Here is a 21739-nt window from a genome sequence, read left to right as displayed (position 1 = left end):
TGAAGGAATAAACCACATAAGGTGTAGAGTGTTCATCCTTCCTGGGATTTTAGTTCTGTATGATACTAAAAATATACAAGTATTGTGCTGGGTATTTTGGCACCTAATCTTTTGTAATTTCTTGTGTATTGATAAGATTCTGGCATGGGAACAGATTTCAAGAAAATATAAGTCAATACCACATGATTTCAGGAAAGGTCAATTGCTACAAAATGATAAGCACATTTTAAATGCTAAGCAGCAAGAATCTTTTGCTAAGTATCCAAATAGTTTGATCATAACCCAAACACAGGCTACAATTCTGTCAAGCTTGTGGCCTGGTAAAACTGCTTTTCATTACTCCTATGGAAGTTTCATTAGACTTATTCACCACGCCAGCAAGTTGGCTAGTATGCATGACAAATTAGGTCCCGCCTCAGGTCCACTTCCAAAGCAACAGTGTCAGGCACCCCAGTTTTATTGAATGCAACAGTTATTTCTACGACCACTGGAGTCTTTGAAGCGCAGCCGCATTTTAGGGCGATACTTCTCCAAGTAGAAAAGCCGCTGCTGTTAGAAGCTCCAGGCCGCTTTTGTCTTGTGAATTGTACTGCATCTTCGTATTTCATTCCACCCTCAATTAACGCTGGGGCAACAAGCACCGGAGCTCTCCCGAGGCCGGCAACACCATGAACAGCAATAGGACAACCAGGTTCTTCACGAAACTTAATTTGCACGAGACTTAACCAGCCGTCAACAACCTGGTTGGACGGTGGTGCGCCGTCATCACATGGCCAGTCGAGGACAGGGACGCCTTCTTCCTCCACAAGAGTCGTGTCGTACGTTGCGTCACGTACTCTGACTGTTGTGCTAACTCCACACTTCTTAAGTTCCTCTGTAAATGTGTGTCAGGTCACATTGGTTAGATTGTGCGGAATAAGAAATCTCACGTTCTTGTATGTGACTTCCACAGGAGCCCGTCCAGGTCAGAACTCTAGTAAAACGCTCTGCGGATGTCACTTCAGCGCTTCCGTGTGCAGGTTGACTCCTCTTACGGGGGCTCCTTGGTGGAGCAGTAATGAACTTCTGCCGTTCACTTGTCTGCACCAAGGTCGTGCCGTGCCCGGCAGTAATGTCCACTGCCCTCAGAACGCCATAAATGTGCGACCAAGACACCGCAGACCTGAGGAACATGTTTACTCACTGCCGATTGTGGCCTAGTCACACAGCCGGTCCCCAGGCGGCGGCGACGCAAGCGGCGGTGGCGACACAAGCGGCGGCGGCGGCAGGAGCGGCGGCAGCGTTTTGACAACCGGCAACAAAAGAAGACATACGAAAACTTCAAATTCATATTGTTAGAAAATTGTGCAACAACAGGCCTCGGCGCCGTCTCGGCTCCTCGGGCTGCAGCCTTGAAGGGAAGGAAATTCTGACACTTACTACAATATGGATGTACCGTGAAGATGTTATGCTAAGTGAAACAAGCCAGTCACAAAGGAACAAATACTGTATGACTCCACTTGTAGGAGGGACCTACAGCAGTCAAACTCACAGAAAGGGGAATGATGGTGGCCAGGGGCTGGGAGAGAGGAATCTGGAGTTGTTTAATGGGTGCGGAGTTTCAGTTTGGCACGATGAAGAGAGTTCTGGAGATTGGTACCACAGCAGTGTGAGTGTACTTAACACTACTGAACTACACACCAAAAAAATGGTCAAGATGGTAAATTTTCTGTTACATGCATATTAACAAAATTTAAAAAATTTTAAATAATAATTTCAATCAAACCCACTGTAGCTACCCCAGTGGCCACCAATCGATGGGAGGGTGTTCTGTTGTTCCTGATCTGCAGGATCTGATGACATTATCACTGCCCCTCCTGGCAGCAGCCCGTCTCAGTGATGTGTGCAGCTGCTCTCTGTCCTCCCCAGCGCAAACGACAGTCTAGGCCACCCACCTTTCACCTTTGATTCTTTCCTAGGGGAGCTACAAATATGACCCTTGAAATAAGGGGCATGTGTGGAGAAAATGCACCTGTGTACCCCTAGGTGGTCTTCCCACAGAACCCCTGTACGTGTGGGAGAATAAGTGGCAGTACTGTAATCTTCTGTATAGGTCAGTGGTGTTAAATCTCACGGTTGTCAGATGCAATGTCTTTGTTTCTGGTGACATTGTTGGAGCTCTCAGTAATATCCCAGCGTCTCTCTATTTGATCTATGTTTTTTGCATGGTTTATGAATGTCAAGTCTGCACTTTGAAACTTGGGCAATTCCCCCCAGGCAGGGAATGGTTGAGCCTCTGTTAATTAAGATCTATTTAGATTACTGTGATCAGTGGTTTTGATATGAACCCTTCGGGTTAGAATCGCTGCCTGTTGAGTCTTAAAAGTGTGTTTGAATTTCACAAGTATATGTGAGCTGCATCTCTTTTATTTTTCTTAGGTGGGAGGAAGAGGGAGGGAAGATGAACATATCGTGTTTCAACACAAATGAGAGTCACCGTCAAGTCCAGTGTATTAATTAAAAAATGATTATCCTTCAAAATAGTACTGTAGGGTAGACAGGAATCTATTAATTTTACTAATAACTATTCCTTTACTTAGACATTAGCATAAATTCTTTATTCTTCTCTGTCTGATTTCTACACACTCCCACACCCACACACGTTGAAGCATGTGTGAGATAAAGTGTGTGTATGATATCTATTTCACGGTATGATGAAATGTAACTGGAAACAACAGTGGCTCACACCACTGAAGGGGTAGAGACCTTGTCTCGCATACCTATGACACCTATGATTACAGGCTTATTTCAAAAATGCCGCTTTCAGGTAGCTCATAGTTGGCTCTACAGAAATCAAAATGCCAAGTGACAGCTTTTACCCCATGATTCAAACCCTCTTGAAAAGTAGAGGCCACTCTGTAGACCAAGTGCCACCTTTTACTGGAAAGGGGCCAAATGACCTCTTCCCAGACTGCTGCTGGGGAGTTTTAGCCACATCTGTGATTTCCATCAGCACCCACCTTCTTTGGCCCATGAAGAGGCCAGGGCAGATGTCAGTTAAAGAAGGGAAGTTACTTTCAAAGGACCTAGATGAAAGAACTATCAGAATCAAATGTCTTACTATAATGACTGGTTCTTTTTTGCACAGTTCTAAGAGATGACCTTTCTTTGGCATTCCAAAATATCAACTTGTCGGGACTAGAGAAAAGCCATAGCAGGTGAGACCATTGCGTGTGATCAGTGGGTCTTAATGGCAAAAACAAAGTGATTCTGCCTTTTTTCTCAGCCCCCAGACTTCTAGCTAAGGTAGGACATTGCCAACACTGAGCCTTCACTGAGAGAACTCTGAGTGCTCATTCTCAGGCAAATGAACTTAAGAAACCAAAAGTGCCCTTGGCAGGAACTATTTTAGTAGGAGTTGCAATGCTTTTAATAAGAAGGGGAAGTGGGAACTTCAAATAAATTTTCCCTTTTGAGTTCCACCAAGAACAGATGGTTGCTTTACTCAATGAAAGATTTCACAGGGTGATTTCATGCATAGCTAAGAACAGTAAGAGGGTTTTTTGGCTGTCAAAGCTGGGGTTAATGTGATAATCGGGGCATTATTGCTCACGTGGCTTTCTATACATATGATAATAAACACATGTGTTTGTGTGGGTGTGTAGTGTGTGTGTGTGTGTGTGTGTGTGTTTGTGTGTACAAAATACTGGAGTTAAATAAAAGGACCACCCACCATTTCCCCAGCATTCTTGGGAATACCTACAATATCAGGACAGCCCTCTTATCCTCCAGTTACAGTAACAGATGCACTTTGTACACAAATACCTCATTTAATTTTTATCACAATCCCATGATTAGGCATTATTGTCCCCACTTTATAAATGGAAAGATTGATGCTTAAAGAGCTTGAATAACATGCTAAGGCAGCATCACCAGGAAGTAGCAGTGTTGGGATTTGAGTTGAGGAAGTTCTGAGCTTTGCTCCCAATTACATTCCCACAAGATAAGTAGCACATACTGTACAGGCTGCGCAAAGTCACTAAGAAATCCTGGGTGACCATCTGCAAAGCCCAATCTCTAATTTTCCTCTCTTTTATAGGCCTGGCCCATGAGCCCAGGGAAGTGTGATTTCAGTTCTTTCCAAGACTAACTTTTGGCCTACCTTCTCTCCATGGCCCTGTTGGCCAACCTTCCCAACAGCCTGTCCTGAATAATGGAATCAGGCATAAAGTCCTTGCCCATCTCTCCTGGTAGAATGCTATCCCCTCTGGACTTCTGGAGATGGCACCACTTAAGAAGCCATAACTAACTGCCTAGTGTCCTCTTTCACTAGAGCTCCACAACATCAAATCCTTTCAACAATTACATAAGGAGGAAGAAAGAAGTCAGTTTAGTCAGTAGTCATCGGCTTTGTCTCTGCACCCACTCCCGGGTGTCTTCATCTTTTCTCTTCCAGCTCTTCATTTGGCTGGATTCTTTAAGAGGCTGCATTGTGTTGCTGTGTTCTGGATAGATATACAAATAAACAGACAGACAGACAGATAGATAGGCACGTGTCTTGGTTTGGGTTTCCCCAAAAGAACCCTGAAATAAGAACTCACATGCAAGTAGGAAACACTGGTAAGGGAATAGAAATGCGAGTGACATGGGAGGGAAGAAAACCAACCAAAGGAGAATAATCAAGTAAGTTACCACTGAGGGCAAATGGAGCTTCATCCCACTGGGGAATCCTGGAAGACAGTGTAGCACCTGCTACTCAACGTGAATCATCATCATCATCATCCTCCTCCAAAGATCTATCCTAAATTCACTCAATCAAAAAAATTTCTTTTACTTTTTAATAGTTTAATATGGAAGGCTATAAAGAAATTTAGATGGTATGAGTTTAACCACTCTGTTGCTTACTATTAAGTCAACATACAAAAATAAAAATCCATATTAACATGTTAAATTTTACTTTGTTGTATAGTTTAGATATTAAGTTATCCTGATTTAAATGTTGAAGTGGTTTAATATAATTTCTATAAAACAGTTAGAGCGCAGCCTTATAACACCAAGGTCACGGGTTTGGATCCCCATACCGGCCAGCCGCCAAATAAATGAATAAATTTAAAAAAAACGATACAATGGGATTAGAGGAGCCTGCACAGGAGAGCAGGACAGTGGCTTGGGCAGCCCCAGATCCAGCCTGTGACAGTGGCGAGCTCCCTGAAGTGCTGCCTCTGCCTCACCCAGAATACGAATGTTTAACAGGATCCCCAGATGATAAAGTTTGTAAAATGCTGGGGTAGATCATGCCTCAAAGTGAATCAGATGAAGGGACGAGAAAACAGTGACATTCTGTCAGCCCCCCATTTGACTGTGGCTGTGGGTATTTCTGGGGGTCATTCTCTGGCACTTCTGGCTCAGCCTTTGTGTGGGTGGAACATGCACTCTCCAGTGGCCAGAACGTCGGAGGTACCCGCAGAAAGCAGCCCTCAGCACGTACAGCTACTACAAGATCAGCTATGGCACAGTTAGATATGAAGATGATATTAAAGCTGAGGTCAAATTGCTATTATAATAACAGCCACAACTGTAAGGCTGATTCAGTGTTAAAGACGCATGAAGCTGATTGAAGTAAGGAGGATTTCATCTGGGCTTTTATTCTAAAGAAGGCAGTGAATTTACCTGGTAGGGAAATGCCATTATAACAGTCAACTTTAGGAGCATGAAAATAAATATAACATTATTTTTTACTCAGTGGTTATTTCAGGTTCTCTCAAGTAGGCCATGTGTGAGGTCAGAAAACAGGCTCCTGTATTTTGTTTACTTATAATTCCTAATATTAACCCTCAGGAGGTGTGGGGAGGCATGTGACCAATGTTCTCCATTGCATCGACAAACTGAACACTACATTTATTCTGGAGTACATTCAAGAGCTGAAATTACAGTGGAAAAAAAGACTTGACTCCTGTTATAACGTTAAACACTGGTAAAGACATCTGGATAATATCCAGAAAAATCCATGACTGCTCCCAGACACAATAAAGTAACTACTCAAGAAGAACAGTTTCCTTGAAGATGTTAGTTCTGTTACCCAATACTTATATTTTAAAGGAGTATCAGATTATTCTATAGCATACAAGGAAAAAAATGTATTTATTCAAAAAATTTAAGATGCTTCCAAAGTTTCTAAATCAGCTTGGAAAAACATTAACAGAACAGTAACTTCTTAGAAACATCAAACTTAAAAAAATATATATAAAAACTCTAAAAAAGATTTTTCTGTTTAAACAATAAGACTTAGAAAAGCGTGAATCCAATATTTTTGGACATGACAGAATATACTAATCTATAAGCTCAAATTATAATATTAACACTTGAACTTCATTAAATATAATTAAAATATAAATAACCTAGCTATATAGTCTTTTGGACATTTTTTTGCCCAAGACAACACCAAATTAATTTTAAAATATTCAAAATATTATAAAATTACACTTACTGTTCATTTATTAACCGACTACCAAAATTGGAAACCTTTTGTTAAGGGATTGAAAAACTAATACACATAGTATATTTTTAACATACAGAATTAATAAAATCCTACAGAATATATTTTTCTTAAGCCTCTTGTCTCTCCCTTTATCTCCCCTCTGTCTCCCTTCTCTCTGCCCTTAAGCTTCCAGCAGTGAAAACAATTTTATATCTATTAAATAAGTCTCTCCCAAGTCCACTGAACGTAACATTTTCTAGGCCTTTCATCAGACTACAAATTAGCTGCCTTATTAAGAACAGTCTGGTTGAAATTCTGCTTTTACTGAAGTCATCTCTCCCTTCATTTCTGCTCTGGCCAGAGCACTTAGGAAGACATTAGAGAATTTAAGTCATTTACTTATTTTTAGTGTAGTTGATAGACTCACTGCCAAATTTGACAATTCACTCCTTATTCTACCCTAAACTTTAGTTTAAAAGGGAAAAAAAAAATAGTTGGACCACCAACTTGGTTGGGGGAAGGAAATTATTTTCCTCAAAGAAATAAAAGCATTCTGCCTTCACCTGAAGTATGTGTAGGAGACAATCTGTAGAGAGGTTGAGGCAAAATTGTTGAGAGATAGACTAGGATCACCTACTGCAAACAACTCGCTTCTGAGACCAAGTCAGGAAGTGTGAAAAATGGCGTGAATCTTGGGTATGAGAATAAATGGCTACTTTGTATCAAAAACTAAATGAGTTCTAGACCAGTGCAATCTAATAGAAATGTAATGTGAGACACAAAAGCAAGCCACATGTGTGATTTTAAATGTTCTAGTAGCCCCATGGAGTTAAAAACAAACCAAACAGGTAAAATTAATTTTAATAGTATATTATTCAACCCAATATGTACAAAATGTATTATTATTAATATTTACCATTTTTTATACTGTCTTCAAAATCGAGTGTGAATTTTACACTTAGAGCACATTTTACATGCCCCAAAGCCACCATGCTGATCAGCTCAGGTCTAGACAATCGATTAAATGAACCAAATTGTCTTTAAAATATTTGCAGGATCGGGCCGGCCGTGGCTCACTCGGGAGAGTGCGGTGCTGATAACACCAAGGCCCCGGGTTCGGATCCCATATAGGGATGGCTGGTTAGCTCATTGGGTGAGCATGATGCTGACAACACCAAATCAAGGGTTAAGATCCCCTTACCGGTCATCTTTAAAAAAAAAAAAAAAAGAACTCACCGTAATAAAAACATAGTTTTAACTTCAAGATTTCAGCTAGTGCTTTTGACCTGGCTGTTAAAGATCCTGCAAATATATATATATATATATTTTTTAAAGATGACCAGTAAGGAGATCTTAACCCTTGATATGGTGTTGTTAGCACCACGCTCACCCAGTGAGCTAACCGGCCATCCCTATATGGGATCTGAACCCGCAGCCTTGGTGTTATCAGCACCACACTCTCCCGAGTGAGCCACGAGCCGGCCCTTATGATGAGTTCTGACCTCTTTATTATTCTTAGAGTTCCAACCACCTAACAGATCTTTCTCTAAGGATTATTTTGTCGTTCAATTCAATTTCACATGCTCGTCATCTAAACACATGTTGTGACCAGCATCACCCCCAACACACACACACAACCCCAACCCCTACAGCATCCCATCCTCTTGCCCCTGGGAATGGCTTTGGAAAAATACTTTAATTCTGATTCACTTTTTAGTACAAAAAGCAATGTCAGAATGTTCTGTTTTAAAATATGATCTTCCCAAGGTACAGAAAAACCCTTATATCAAACCTTTGTCTAGATCTTTGAGTGAACAGAGGAAGGGTACCAAGAAGCATATGGATCTGTTGTTTGAAAAGTTATATATGCTAGGGCTGCTGTGGGCCTCGGGCCAAAGTTTGGAGTTAGAAAGGAGGCAGAGGGCAGCCTGCTGCTTCTGTGCATAACAGTGTATATTGCCACCTCCTGTGGGAGCGGTCTGAACACACTAGACTGTTAAGTAGAGAAACTTCTCATCCTTATAGATTTTGATTGTGATGTTTCTGAAACTCCACGACTCTCCTGAGCTAAGAGTTACCTGTGAGATGACCCAGGAAGAAGGGGGCCTATTTGTACATTATTCTACCAGGGAGATCTCAGAAAGCACTGAACGATCTCAGAGGGAACTAAGAGTGTCAACATCTATCCTGACTGGCCTTAGGAAATGCCCTCTGTCTCACTGATAGTCCAGCCTAATTTTGTAAATGTCCTACTGCAAGTTAGGATTGACCTAGGGATTTCACTGGTTGAAGCGTGGAAAGGGATAAAAAGAAAATTCTAGGAGAGATTGATACCAATGAGTAGAAGGGGGGGTTCTCCAAGGGGAGGTGAAGATACACATCCTGGTGGTTTGAGAAAGAAAGACATCGTTAGAGGGAGGTAGGTCCAAGGATCAAGCGGGGAGACTGGTTTTGCTGTGCATATCTATGCAGTGTTTAACTCTCTGAGTGCTTTTTCTCTTGGATTATTGAAATAGTCTTATGAAGCGTACACTATAGATTAATTTCTCCTCCTGTACTGTATTCCTTTATAGCTTATGTAATGAAATAAAACCAGGAACAGCTACATAATTTGAAAGGCCAGTGCAAAATAAAAATGTGGGAACCTTTGTTCAAAAATTATAAGGAATTTCAACAGAATGTGGTATATACATACAATGGGATATTATACAGCCTTAAAAAGGAAGGACATTCTGACCCATTCTACAGCATGTATGCACCTCGAGGACATTATGCTAAGTGAAATAAGCCAGCCATGAAGGGACAAATACCGTGTAATTCCACTTATATGAGGTACCTAGGGTAGTCAAATTGATACAGTCAAAAAAGTAGAATGTCAGTTGCCAGTGTCTGAGGGGAGGGGAAAACGTGAGCTGCTGTTTAACAGGGATAGTTGCAGATTTGTACAATGACAAGAGTTCTAGAGACTGGTTGCACAGCAATATGGATTACTCAACCCTATTGAACTCTACACTTAAAAATGGATAAGATGGTAAATTTTATGTTGTGTGTATTTTACCATGATTAAAAATGAAATTTTAAAAATTTTAAATTATTGAGAATTTCAAGATGGCAATTGCAGAATGGTTAAACCAAGATTGGACTGCTTTGAAATATGAGATCCTGGGCCAGCCCATGGCTCACTTGGGAGAGTATGGTGCTGATAACACCAAGGCCATGGGTTCGGATCCCTATATAGGGACGGCCAGTTCACTCACTTGGGAGTGCGTGGTGCTGACAACATCAAGTCAAGGGTTAAGATCCCCTTACTGGTCATCTTTTTAAAAAAATAAAAATAAAAAAATGTGAGGTCCTTTGTGACTGCACAGGTTGCACAACTATGAAGCTGGCCCTGGAGAAAAGGGACAAAGTAATACAGGAAATGTGGCCTTTCCAAGAGAGTATTTCCTGTCTGACTCCCAAGTAGTGGTAGAAGCAAGAAGGATCAAAGGCCCAGAGTTTCAGATATTGTCACTAGCAAACAGCAGAAGTTCAGTGTCAAGCAGCAGAATAGTAAAGACAAAAGAAAAATTTTAAAGCTATTAGTGTAAACGGTAGATGACTTACAAAGGAACAACAATTATATCAACAGAAAAATTCTCATTAGTATTACCAGAGGTCAGAAAACAGCAGAATAATGCCTTTAAGTATTGGGAGAAAAGAGTTGTCAACCTGGAAAATCCTACCTTGCTGGATTATTATTCAAGAGTGAGGGTGAAATAAAGACAATTTCAAACAAGTCACACCTGAGGGAGTTTACAGCTCATGGACTTTCTATCACTGAAGTAACTACACGCGAAGTGCATCAGTAGGAAGAAAACTAAACCCAGAGGAAGGAACAGCATGCAAGAAATATGTTGTGGTTTGTCGAGTGTGTATTTCTTTTTCTTTATCTCTTTTTAAAATTTTATTTTAATTGTACATATCTGTGGGATACAGTGTGTTGTTTCAATACATGCATATATTGTACAATGAATCACTTGGGGTAGATTAGCAGATCCATCACCTAAACGTGTATCTTTTCTTTCTGATGAACACATTCAAGATCCTCTTTACTAGCTATTTAGAAATACACGATACAATTTTATTGGCTATAGTTGGCCTGGAACACCAGAACTTTCTTCTTATCTACCTATTTCTATTTCTATTTTCTCTATGCTGCATGCTGAATATTTTCTTCAGGTTTTTCTGTTTTAATAACTATTTATTGCTAACAACTTTCTGTAATGATTAAAATTAAATTCAGGTTAAGTAATAGAAAAACCCAATATAGCCATGGCTTTAAAAAAGGGGATAGAAGGAGGAATTCAGCTTTCAGCCAAGATGGAGTAACAGGGACTAGATTTTTCCTTCTGTCTATAAAGAAAAAAAAAGAAAGAAAGAACAACTATAAGAAGCAACAGTTTTCAAGACACTGAACATCAGGTGGCAGAGTACAGTGATCCTGACTGATGAGAAACAGACAGGGTAAGGCCTGTGATTGCCCCAGCTTGCTTCTTTGGGAAAGCTTTAAGGCCATGTCACTGGGAGAGGGAATTCAGGTTGGGCTTACTGGACTCCTTGAGTTGAGGAGATGAAGCTAAGAGGCTCAGGAGACCACGACTGAGTTCACAGGATAGAATACTTGAATTGAAAGCAGAGGTTGTCAAACTGAGTAGAGGAGCAAAACTCAGCTATTTGCTCCCTACCAGAAATACATTTTAAATACAAAGATACAAATAAGTTTAAAAGAAAGGATGAAAAAAATTTACCATACTAACATTAATCAAAAGAAAACTGGAGTGGCTATATTAATATCAGATGAAGTAGATGTCAGAGCAAAGAGTATTACTAGAATCAAACAAAGTCCATTTATAATGATAATGGAGTCAGTTCCTAAAGAGAACATAACAATCCTAAACTTTATGCAGATAATAACAGAAACTAAAAATCACAAAGCAAAAACTTATAGAACTGCAAAGATAAAGTCCACAATTATACCAAGAAATTTTATCGATCTCAGTGGTCGATAAAATAAGTAGACAAAAAACTCAGTAAAGGTATAAAAGACTTGAACATCACTATCACCCAACTTGACCTAACTGACATTTAAGGAACTCTCCACTCGGCAATAGCAGAATACAGTTTCTTTCCAGGTGAAAACTGAGTACAGTCAGGTGTTGCTTAATAACAGAGATACATTCTGAGAAACGCATTGTTGGGTGATTTCATCATTGTGCAAACATCATAGATGTACTAACACAAACCCAGATGGTGTTGCCTACTACACACCTATAATCTTATGGGACCATTGTGGTGTATGTGGCCCATTCTTGATCAAAACATGGTAATGCAGTGCATGACTGTATTTACCAGGATAGATCATATTCTAGATTGGAAAACAAGTTTCAATAAATTTGAAAGGATTCAAGCTATACTCATTAGATTCTCTGATCAAAATGGAGTTAAACTGGAAACCTATATCTGAAAGATCTTTGAAAAATCCACAAACACTTAGGAATGAAGTAACACATTTCTAAGTAACCCATTAGTCAAAGAAGAAATCAAAACGGAAATTACAATGTACTTTTTAAAGAATGGAAATGAAAACATAATACATCAAAATTTGTCAACAGCCACTAGAGCAATATTTCAGGGGAAATTTATATTACTACACACCTAACTTAGAAAAGAAGAAAGGCCTCAAATCCATAACCTCAGCTTTCACCTTACTGAGCCAGGGCAAGAGCAAATGAAATTCAAAGTAAACAGGGAAATGGAAGCATTGTAAAGATCAGAGTAGAAAGCAATGAAATAGAAAATAGAAAAACAATAAAGAAAATCAGTAAATCCCAAAGCTAGTCTTTGGGATAGTAAAACTGATAGAACTCTAGCCAAATTGATCAAAAGAAAACAAACAAACAAAAAAAAACAACACACAAATTGTCAATATTGTGAAGAAGAGAGATAGCACAACTACAGAATCTATGGATATTAAAGGGATATTAAGGAAATATTAGGAACAACTTTATGTCAATAAATGTGACAACTTAGATTGAATAGACAAATTTCTTGAAAGACCCAGATTATTCAAGCTCATTCAAAAAGATTAAATTTGTATTTAAAAATCCATAAAGGAAATTCCAGGTCCAGATGGCTTCACTGGAAAATTCTACCAGTCAAGAAAGAAATAATACTAATTCCACACAAACTTTTCCAGAAATTGATGAAGCAGTAGCAATTTCTAACTCATCCTGTGAGGCTGGAATTACCGTGATGAAGACTTTACAAGGCATTACAATACAAGAAAAGTATGGGTCAGTATTTCTCATGAATTTAGATGTAAAAATTCTAAACAAAAATGTAGCAAATTAAATCTAACAAGTGAAAAAGATAACACAGCATGACCAAGTGAGGTTTACCTCAGGAATACAAGGTCGGTTTAACTCTTTAAATACAGTCAGTGTAATTCTCCATAATAACAAACAAAATAGGAAAAATAATATGATCATCCTACGAATGTGGACAAAATCTTTGACAAATCCAACCTCATTCCTGTTCAAACCTTTTAGCAAACTAGGAATAAAAGGGAACTTCCTCCACCTGGTAAAGGGCATCTACAAAAAACCTGCAGCGAACAGCAAATTTAGCAGTGAGAGACTGAATGCGTTCCCCTGATATGAAGGAAAAGGCAAGGATGCTGGTTCCACCACTTTTATTCAACCTTGTGTTGGAGATTCAGGCCAGTGTAATAGAACAAGGGGAAGAAATAAAGGACACCAAGATTAAGGAGGAAAAGCTTTTCCTTTGCAGGCAATGTGATTGTCTACACAGAAAGTTCAGTGTAATCTACAAGAAAGCTGCTAGAAGCCATAAGTTAGTTTAGCAAATTTTCAGGAGTCAAAATTAATGCAAAAATTAACTTTATTTCTATAAACTAGCAATGAACAATTCAAGATTAAAATTTTTTTAAACAACATCACTAAATAGCACAAAAAATATGAAATACTTAGGGATAAATTTGACAAAGGAAAATTAGTCCATTTTCTGTTGCCTGTAACATAATACTTGAAACTGGGTAATTTATAAAGAGACAGAATTTATTTTTTACCACTTTGGAGGCTGGCAAGTCCAGGGGACACATCTGATATGGGACTTCTTCTTGGTGGGGACTCTACAGGTCCTGTGGTGACGCAGGGTATCTGTCACAAATCGAGGGCTGAGCAAGAGCACATTTCCACATGCTTTCTTCCTCTCCTTGTAAAGCCCCCTGTCTATTCCATAATAACCCATTAAACCATTAACCCGTTATTTCATGAATGAGTAATTCCATTCACACGGATAGAGTCTCCACGATCCAATCACCTCCGAAACGCCCCTCCTTTCAGATACCATAGTCCGATCTCCCACCCTCTTAACACAGTTACGGTGGGGATCAAGCTTCAATGAGTTTTTGAGGAACATTTAAACCGTAGCAAGGATGTACCCTGAAAACTATAAAACTTTGCCGAGGGAAATTCGCAAAACAAAATTAATGGAAAGACATACAGTCGTCCCCCTTTATCTACACATGCCCCATGGATGCCCAAAACCATGGACAGTGCTGAACCCTATGTGTACTATGTGTCTTCCTATACATACATACCTATGATAAAGTTCAATTTATAAATTATGCAGTCAAAAGTAACAATAACCTGTAATAAAATAAAACAATTGTAACAATATGTTGTAATAAAAGTTATGTGAATATGGTTTCTCTCTCTGACAATATCTTACTGTGCTGTACTCACCCTTCTTGATGTTATGAAGTGAGAAGGTAAAATGCCTACGTGATGAGATGAAGTGGGTCGAATGACCAGGCATTATGACCTCGCGTTAGGCCACCACCGACCTTCTGACAACATGTGAGGAGGAAGATGATCTGCTTCGGGTGATCACGGATCACTGAGTCACGACAATGTCAATTGCTGGATGTCAGCAGCAGATGCTGTTGATGACTAATGGGCGGGGAGCATATACAGCATGGAGACGCTTGACAAAGGGGTGATTCTTGTCCCAGAAGGACAGAGCAGGACAGCTTGAAATTTTATCCTGGTTCTCAGAATGGTGCACAATTGAAAACTTATGAATTGTATATTACTGGAATTTTCCATTTAATATTTTTAGACCACAGCTGGCCATGGAAAGCAAAACCAGAGGTAAGCGGGGACTACTGTATTTTGTTCATGGGTCAGAGGATTCAATATTGTTAAAATATTGATTTTCCCGAAATTGCTTATAGAATCAATACAATTCCAATAAAAATCCCAGAGCCTTTTTTTTTTTTTTTTTTTAGAAAATAAAAACTGATTCTGAAATTCACTTGGAAATTGAAAAGACCTAGAAATACGGAGCAAATGTGGAAAATAAATTGTATGTTACTCCTTGATCTTCAGATGTAGAGCACTACAAGTGGGAATAACAATACAAACAAAGTCTTAATAGTAAGTTTTCCCAAAGTATCTCCAAATAAAAGGGTGTGAAACAGCTATTGTGTTGGGAAGCAGTAAAAGACAAAACAGATTAGTGTGGCATCACATAGACTGGCAAAGTATCAAATTGACTAAGCCCAATAAATGTTTGCTAAATGTAATCCAAATTAGTCATGCAGTAAAGGGTCTTGAACGTGGGGACGTTTTAGAAATAGCTGCTTTCAAACTTGATAAATACAAGTTTATTAACTTACATATTATTTTTATCCCTCCCATTTCTAAAAAGGATTTGAAATAGCTAATAATGAACTAGGAAATAGCCAAAGATTTATTACCTTACATATATATTTTATAGCCTTGTGTACTTTCCCAATTCCCCTTTGATTAGAAGGGAGATTACCGAGTAACTTCATTCTACAATGCGGAATAATGGGGGAAGAAACAAAAGTCTTACGTGCTTTCCACTGTCCAGACCTCTCGCTTATTTTCGGTTCATCTAATGCATGAAGGACAATGGGACATGTTCCAAGACTAGGAGGAGCACCACGTAACTGGAGCTGTCATCAGAGTCCTTCTTATGTGAGGAAATTGCCCACCATTGTTGCAAGAAGGCAAACATTGGGAACCGCACTGCAGGAAATGAAGGGTTTTATATAAATGACCATTTGCCACATAGACCACAGTGTCATAAAACATCTTATGATGATGGCATCTTCCCTTCCTGAGGAAAGTTTCCTTTTAGAGAAGAAATGGTGACTTGGGACTTACGTTTTCTCTTGGCGAGAAGCTTTTCTGAATATTTAAGAAAAATAACAGTATCAAAAAATGATACTTACCACAAGGCCTTAGGTTGATGTTTCAGGTATGCTACTACTTTTGATAGGAATCAGAAAAATCTTACATGTAGTGTCAGAGTCCGTGAGCTTTAAGTATACGTCTCTGGTATTATGAAAAAGACTTTCCATTTACATTTTTAAAGTAATAAGTAAGGAGACAAACATCGTGCACTTTCTTCTTCATGGCCAAGATAAACATTCCTATCTTTTTCAGACTTTGGATTTTGGAAAATTAAGGGCTGACCGTATTTGAATTCTGTACTTATTTTTGCTGCCTATATATTCTTTCTAACTATAGCAGATGTTTTCTTTCTGCCTCCCATTGACTATTGTTCAAACTTCCTAGCATGTTTCACCAAGACCTTCGTGATCTGGTCCTTGTTCACCTCTCTAACTTCATTTCTCTCTCCTTCAGGCACACACACATACACACGTGCTGTATTTTCCTCTCATCTGGCCTTGGGGTCTCTCTCTGGAGAGTGACTGTAAACTCTAGTCCTGCCCTGATGGGCCTCCCGGGGAGGTGGTCATCCGTGTTTACAGCTTATCTTTCTTTATCCTGGAGGACGGCCCAATGCCGAAGTGTCTGGCCTGTGGCCAGGTGTCCCTCTCACAGGAAACTTGTTCAGACTGGCAGAAAACCTGTGGCTCTTGCCTGACCTGTGTCCAGCTTATTCGTGGCAAGGTAGCCACTCTCTGGGAGGGCGCTGATCGGGAAAGAAGTTCGGCTGAGGAGTGTTGGTCAGGTGAGACACATAGAAGGCAGCTCGACAAAGCACGTGAACACCAGACACAGTTTAATTACTTACAGATCCCGGAGAGGAGGAAACACACCTCTCAGGGGCAACAGGAAGGTGGGAGCTGCCTGGGACATGCACGCTCAACCAGCGGATGAGGAGCAGGAGAGAGAGATCGAGGACCTGTGGGCAAAGTCTTTATTGGGGTCCAGAGTGTTACCCAAGCAGGTTTCCCACACGGGGTTCTAGTTGGTGGGTTTGGAGCAAGCAGGCACACGCTCCATGGAGGCACACTGTGACTGAGAGGGGGTGTATTAGACCATTTCTGTTGCTTATAACAAAAAGCACAGAACTGGGTAATTTGCAAGAAAGTGAAATTTACCACTTGTAGTTTCAAAGGCTGAAAAGTCCAAATTCCAGGGAACACATTGGGTGAGGGTCTTCTTTGGTGGTGGCTTTACAGCAATGCAGGGGTCTCACATGACAGAAAGTGGCAGAACAGAGAGAGACTAACATCTCACATGACCTTCTTTTAAAGTCCTCAGAACCACACCCTGACCACTATTATTAATCCATTCATGGTCCTACAATCTAATCACCTCTTGAAGGCCCCACCTTTCAATTACCATTAGAGGATTTTCCACCTTCAGTGGTTACAGTGGGAATTAAGCTTCTAGTATATGAACTTTGGGGGACACAACTCAATCCACTGCAGAGGGGATCACTGTGGCATATCCGTGCAGTCTATGTGGGGTGTGTGGGTCAGTGGGACGAGCATGTCCCATAGCGAGGTGGTGACCAAGAGGAGGTTGTGTAAGGAAATACCTGGGCTGACACCCTTGAGGAGCTGGGAGGAGGCAGAGAACTGGGAACTGTGTCAAGGCTGACTGAGCCCCGCTTCTGGGATGAGAAAACTCAGTTTATATTCAAAATGGACAAATGTTGCCAAGGCAACATGAAATTATAAGAATCCACTTCAACACGCTAACTTCCCTTCCACCAGCTCTATCACACACTCCCTGCCTAGGTACCACACTCGCACCCTATAAGGCAGCCATATGGAAATTATTTGAGTTCTGTATATGGCTCCCAACAGACTCTGGGCCTTTGCTCATGTTGTTCCACTTGCTTAAATACTATTTCGCATATAGTCTTTGGCTCATTTCCACTGATCTTCAGCTTGGCACGCAATTTCTTTGAAAAACTCTTGGTTGACTTTGCCAATGAGGATTAAATCTCCTTTTCTGGTCCCCTGCCCTCCTTTACCATAACATTATTTCACTGTGATTTTGGCAGATTGTATTCTCTAAAGATGTCCACAGCTGTATGTCCTATTCTACATGCTCCTGCCTTCTCTGTGCCTCATTGAGATTTGGTTGGAGGTTTGAGGACTCCAATTCTCCTCCCCTGGAGTCTAGACTGGTCTTAGTAACCAACAGAACACGGTGGAAGCAATAGCCCATGATTTCCAAGGTGGGGTCAGAAAAAGCCATGCAGCTTCTGACTATTTCTGTTGATATGCTTGCCCTGGGAGAAGCCAGTTGCCATGTGAAAAACCCAGTTACCCTAAGACTGTCATGCTGCAGAGGACATATGATGTAGGTGTAATAGGAAGAAAAACTCATGCTGTGTTTCTTCTGCTCCCATAGCACAATTGTCAGCACAAAACACTGACTTCTGATTTCTGTAACCAAAAGTATGGGGATTTCTTCCCATAGCAAGCACCAGCTGGATGTCCTCTAATTCAATCCAATTCTGACACTATCTACCTGGAAATAGCATCAGATCCCAGAGGTTGAGGGTTCAGTCCCCAAGACTGCCCTTCACTTCACATGCCACTTGCAAGTCCCTGGCCTCTGGAAATTCTAACCAACCAGCTATAAATCAGGGTTCCCATAAACTCCTCAGTTTCAATTAGCTTGCTTGAGTGGCTCACAGAACTCAGGGAAACACATTTATCAGCTTATAAGAAAGGATATTTTAAAGGCTACAAAGAAACAGCCAGATAAAGAGATACACAGGGCAAGGTCTGGAAGAATCCCAAGCACAGGAGTTCCATTCCTGTGGAATTGGGGTGCACCAACCCTCCCCGCACATGGATGAGTTCAGCTGTCCAAGTGCTCACCAAGCCCAGTTCTATTGGGTTTATACGGAGGCTTCATTACGTAGGCACCATTGATTAGGTGATCAGCTTAACCTTTGGTCCCTTTCCCCACCCTGGAGGTTGGAGGTGGGACTAAAAGTCTTGCCTTAGTCTTTTCTGTGGCCAGCCTCCACCCTGAAGCTCTACCTAGGGGCTGGCTGCCATCCATCATTAGTATACAAAGAGGCTGTTATCACTTTGGAGATACTAAGGATTTTAGGAGTTGTATGTCAGAAGACAGGCATGAAGACCAAATATACATTTTCACAATATCACAGTAGGTGACTGCCAGTTAACAGCCAGCAAGAACTCAGCCAAGTGAATGAGGACATCTCCAGATCATTCCTGCCCCAGCCATCAAGTCACCCCTGGCCATGGAGTCTTTCCAGCTGACCCCCAGACACTGTGGAATCCTGTGCCCTTTGCAAATGTCTAAGCTGCAGAGCCATGAACATAATATGATTGGTTCAAGCTGCTACGTTTGGGGGTAATTTGTTACATTTCACAAGTAACTGAAATATTGTTACATAAACGGATGTTTACTCCTCTAGGTTGTAAGATTCCATACTGGACTGTGAAAGCATGAGGGCAGACACTCTATCTGATTTGTTTACCATTATAACCTTAGCTTTTAGCCCAATGCCTATCACATAATAGGAATTTAGTAGATGATCTTAACTAAATGAATAGATGAATGAATAAATGGATATCTTCTTCCTCTACTTTTGTGTTTATCTACTTCTTTCTTGCAGTTTAAGTTTGGTGACCTAGTTACAGATAGTTGGTGTGCCCAGGATACTGTTTTCTTATCTGCCAAATTCTACATGATTAATTTCTACTGTGTTGCTCTTGACCAGTCTTTGCCCCAGCATTTGGAATAATGAAGTGACCAAGAGAAAGACCTTCTACCATGTGGGTCTGAGAAGGCTTCTCTGGTATAGACCCTGGAGTGGGACAGAGGGGACTGAAGTAGGTGGGGAATTGGCTGAGGCCACGACCCTCGGAAGCCTGTGAACTTGAGTAGGGTCTTTATGAGGGTGCAGAGCCATCCATTAGAAAGGTGCTGCCTCTCTCCTTCCACATACCCTCCCAGGGCATCGGAATTGAGGAGACTTCAGTCAGATCGCGATCAGACCAGAACAGCACATCATCTACTCCGTGCTCGAGTGTCAGCTGGTGAGGGCAGGGGGTGACCAGAACAGCACATCATCCACTCCGTGCTCGAGTGTCAGCTGGTGAGGGCAGGGGGTGACCAGAACAGCACATCATCCACTCCGTGCTCGAGTGTCAGCTGGTGAGGGCAGGGGGTGAAGGTGAGGAGTGGGGAATGCAGATGCTGTGCTGTAGGAGGTAATATTCCTGCCTTTAAAAGTCTGTCATCTTCCCCCTTCAACCCAAACCATTTCCTGCCTTTACATGAACACACACAAGGCCACCAGGAAGCCTAGGCGCTTAATCATACCTGCTCTCGTGCAGGATGGGTGCAGCCATCCATGCTGTAGTCCTTGCCCCAGTTATAGAGACAGCACAAGCATAAGAAAAACAGGAAGAATAAGAATAAGAGAAAGAGAAGAAAGAGGAGAAAGGGCTACTTTCATTTGGTGTTTGCTAAATACCATGAACTGTAATAAGAGCTTTTTTATTTTATTTTTTGCATAATCCTATTTAGTCAGAAATAACAACAACCCACAAGATAAGTGTAATTCCCAATTTTCAGGTGAGGAAACTAGTGCTCAAAGAGTTTAAGTAACTTGCTCAAGATCATATAGTAAATGTGTTGCAGGGTGCACTCAACCCTGGCTGAGGCTCCCAAAACTGTTCTCAAACTCACAGGTCCGGCTACCTGCCCCCAGAGAAAAGCCAACCAATCAAAAGTCAAATGTTGGTGAAAATGGAAATCAGCTTTTATTCAGGAATTTCGGTGACCTGAGGAGAGATGTCAGGCTAACCCATCTCTTCCGTAAACCTAAAGGAGAATGGCCAGGCTACAGCCATCTCAAAGACTCGGGGGTTTTTAAAGAGGGGGTTGAGGCAATGGAACATGGGAAGTGAAAAGCAGTAGAGAAGAGTATGTGAGCAGCGAGGGATGTGTGTCAATGAGTCAGGTACAAGGTCTCGCCAAGGCCTCATCTGGTTTCTGTTCCCGTCTTTGCTGTTATCTCAGGGTCTGGGTAGTACGTGCAAGTCTGCAGCTTCAGGCTGGCTGGAAAACAACTTTGCATTCATGTAAATAATGTCATCTTGCCCTATAACCAAAGTTCAAAATACCAAATAACCATGGGAAAACAGGAAACTCAGAGAAATGCATACCAAGAAAAAAGACTGTGTTCTTTTAAAATCTTTTAGAGCCCATGTGGTTTGAGGTCCCAACATTGCTTCAGTCCTGCTCACACCAACAAATGTTGGAGCCAGAATTTTTAGCCAAATTCCAATGCTCTTTTTATTCAACTAGGCTATAGGGGGTTCTATTATCACCTAGAAGTATCGAAATAGCCCACAGGAAACACTGTTCAAACAGAATCATGATGTGGGGGTTCATTTCGATTCTGACACTGTACAGAATTGAACCTCCTGTTATGCCCGACTTGAATTCCACCTCCCACAGCCCCACACCCTTCCCCCCCCTCACTTCTCCCTGGACGCTGAAGCAAACCAGGAATTCCTAACTGACCTGCACTCAATGTCCTGGCCTTGAAGATCAAGAATTCAGGCTATGGGATTCCAACACAGTGCGTTGCACCATCAAGTAGCAGGTTGAGTAATCCAGTTGATGGCTCTCAGCCACACATTGCTTCATGCCCAAGTATGCTCCCACTTCTGGCAAAAGAGAAGCAACTCCCTAAGATCCATTCTGGTTGTACTGATTATAACAGCCAGTGAGAACTGAGTTGGTTTCATCAACCCGCCATGACTAGAGTGTATACACAAGCTTCGTTTGCTAAGGCAACACAGAGTAGGTAATTGCATTGATGTTTACCTTAAGTGATAAGAAAAGGAAAGACCAGATCAAGAACCTAGACTCTGGAACAAGTTACTCCAAGGCTACAAGGAATTCTCAGAGGCATTTCACAACTTTA

General features: G+C 41.0%; 1 pseudogene; it reads right to left on the bottom strand.

Moving 5' to 3' along the window:
- Window positions 1-426: 426 nt before the first annotated feature.
- Window positions 427-4221, bottom strand: LOC134378923 (protein tyrosine phosphatase type IVA 1-like; annotated as a pseudogene).
- Window positions 4222-21739: the final 17518 nt, after the last annotated feature.

This window comes from Cynocephalus volans, chromosome 5, assembly GCF_027409185.1.
Source record: "Cynocephalus volans isolate mCynVol1 chromosome 5, mCynVol1.pri, whole genome shotgun sequence".
Taxonomy (NCBI): domain Eukaryota; kingdom Metazoa; phylum Chordata; class Mammalia; order Dermoptera; family Cynocephalidae; genus Cynocephalus; species Cynocephalus volans.
This window is presented reverse-complemented; position numbering and strand designations above follow the sequence as displayed.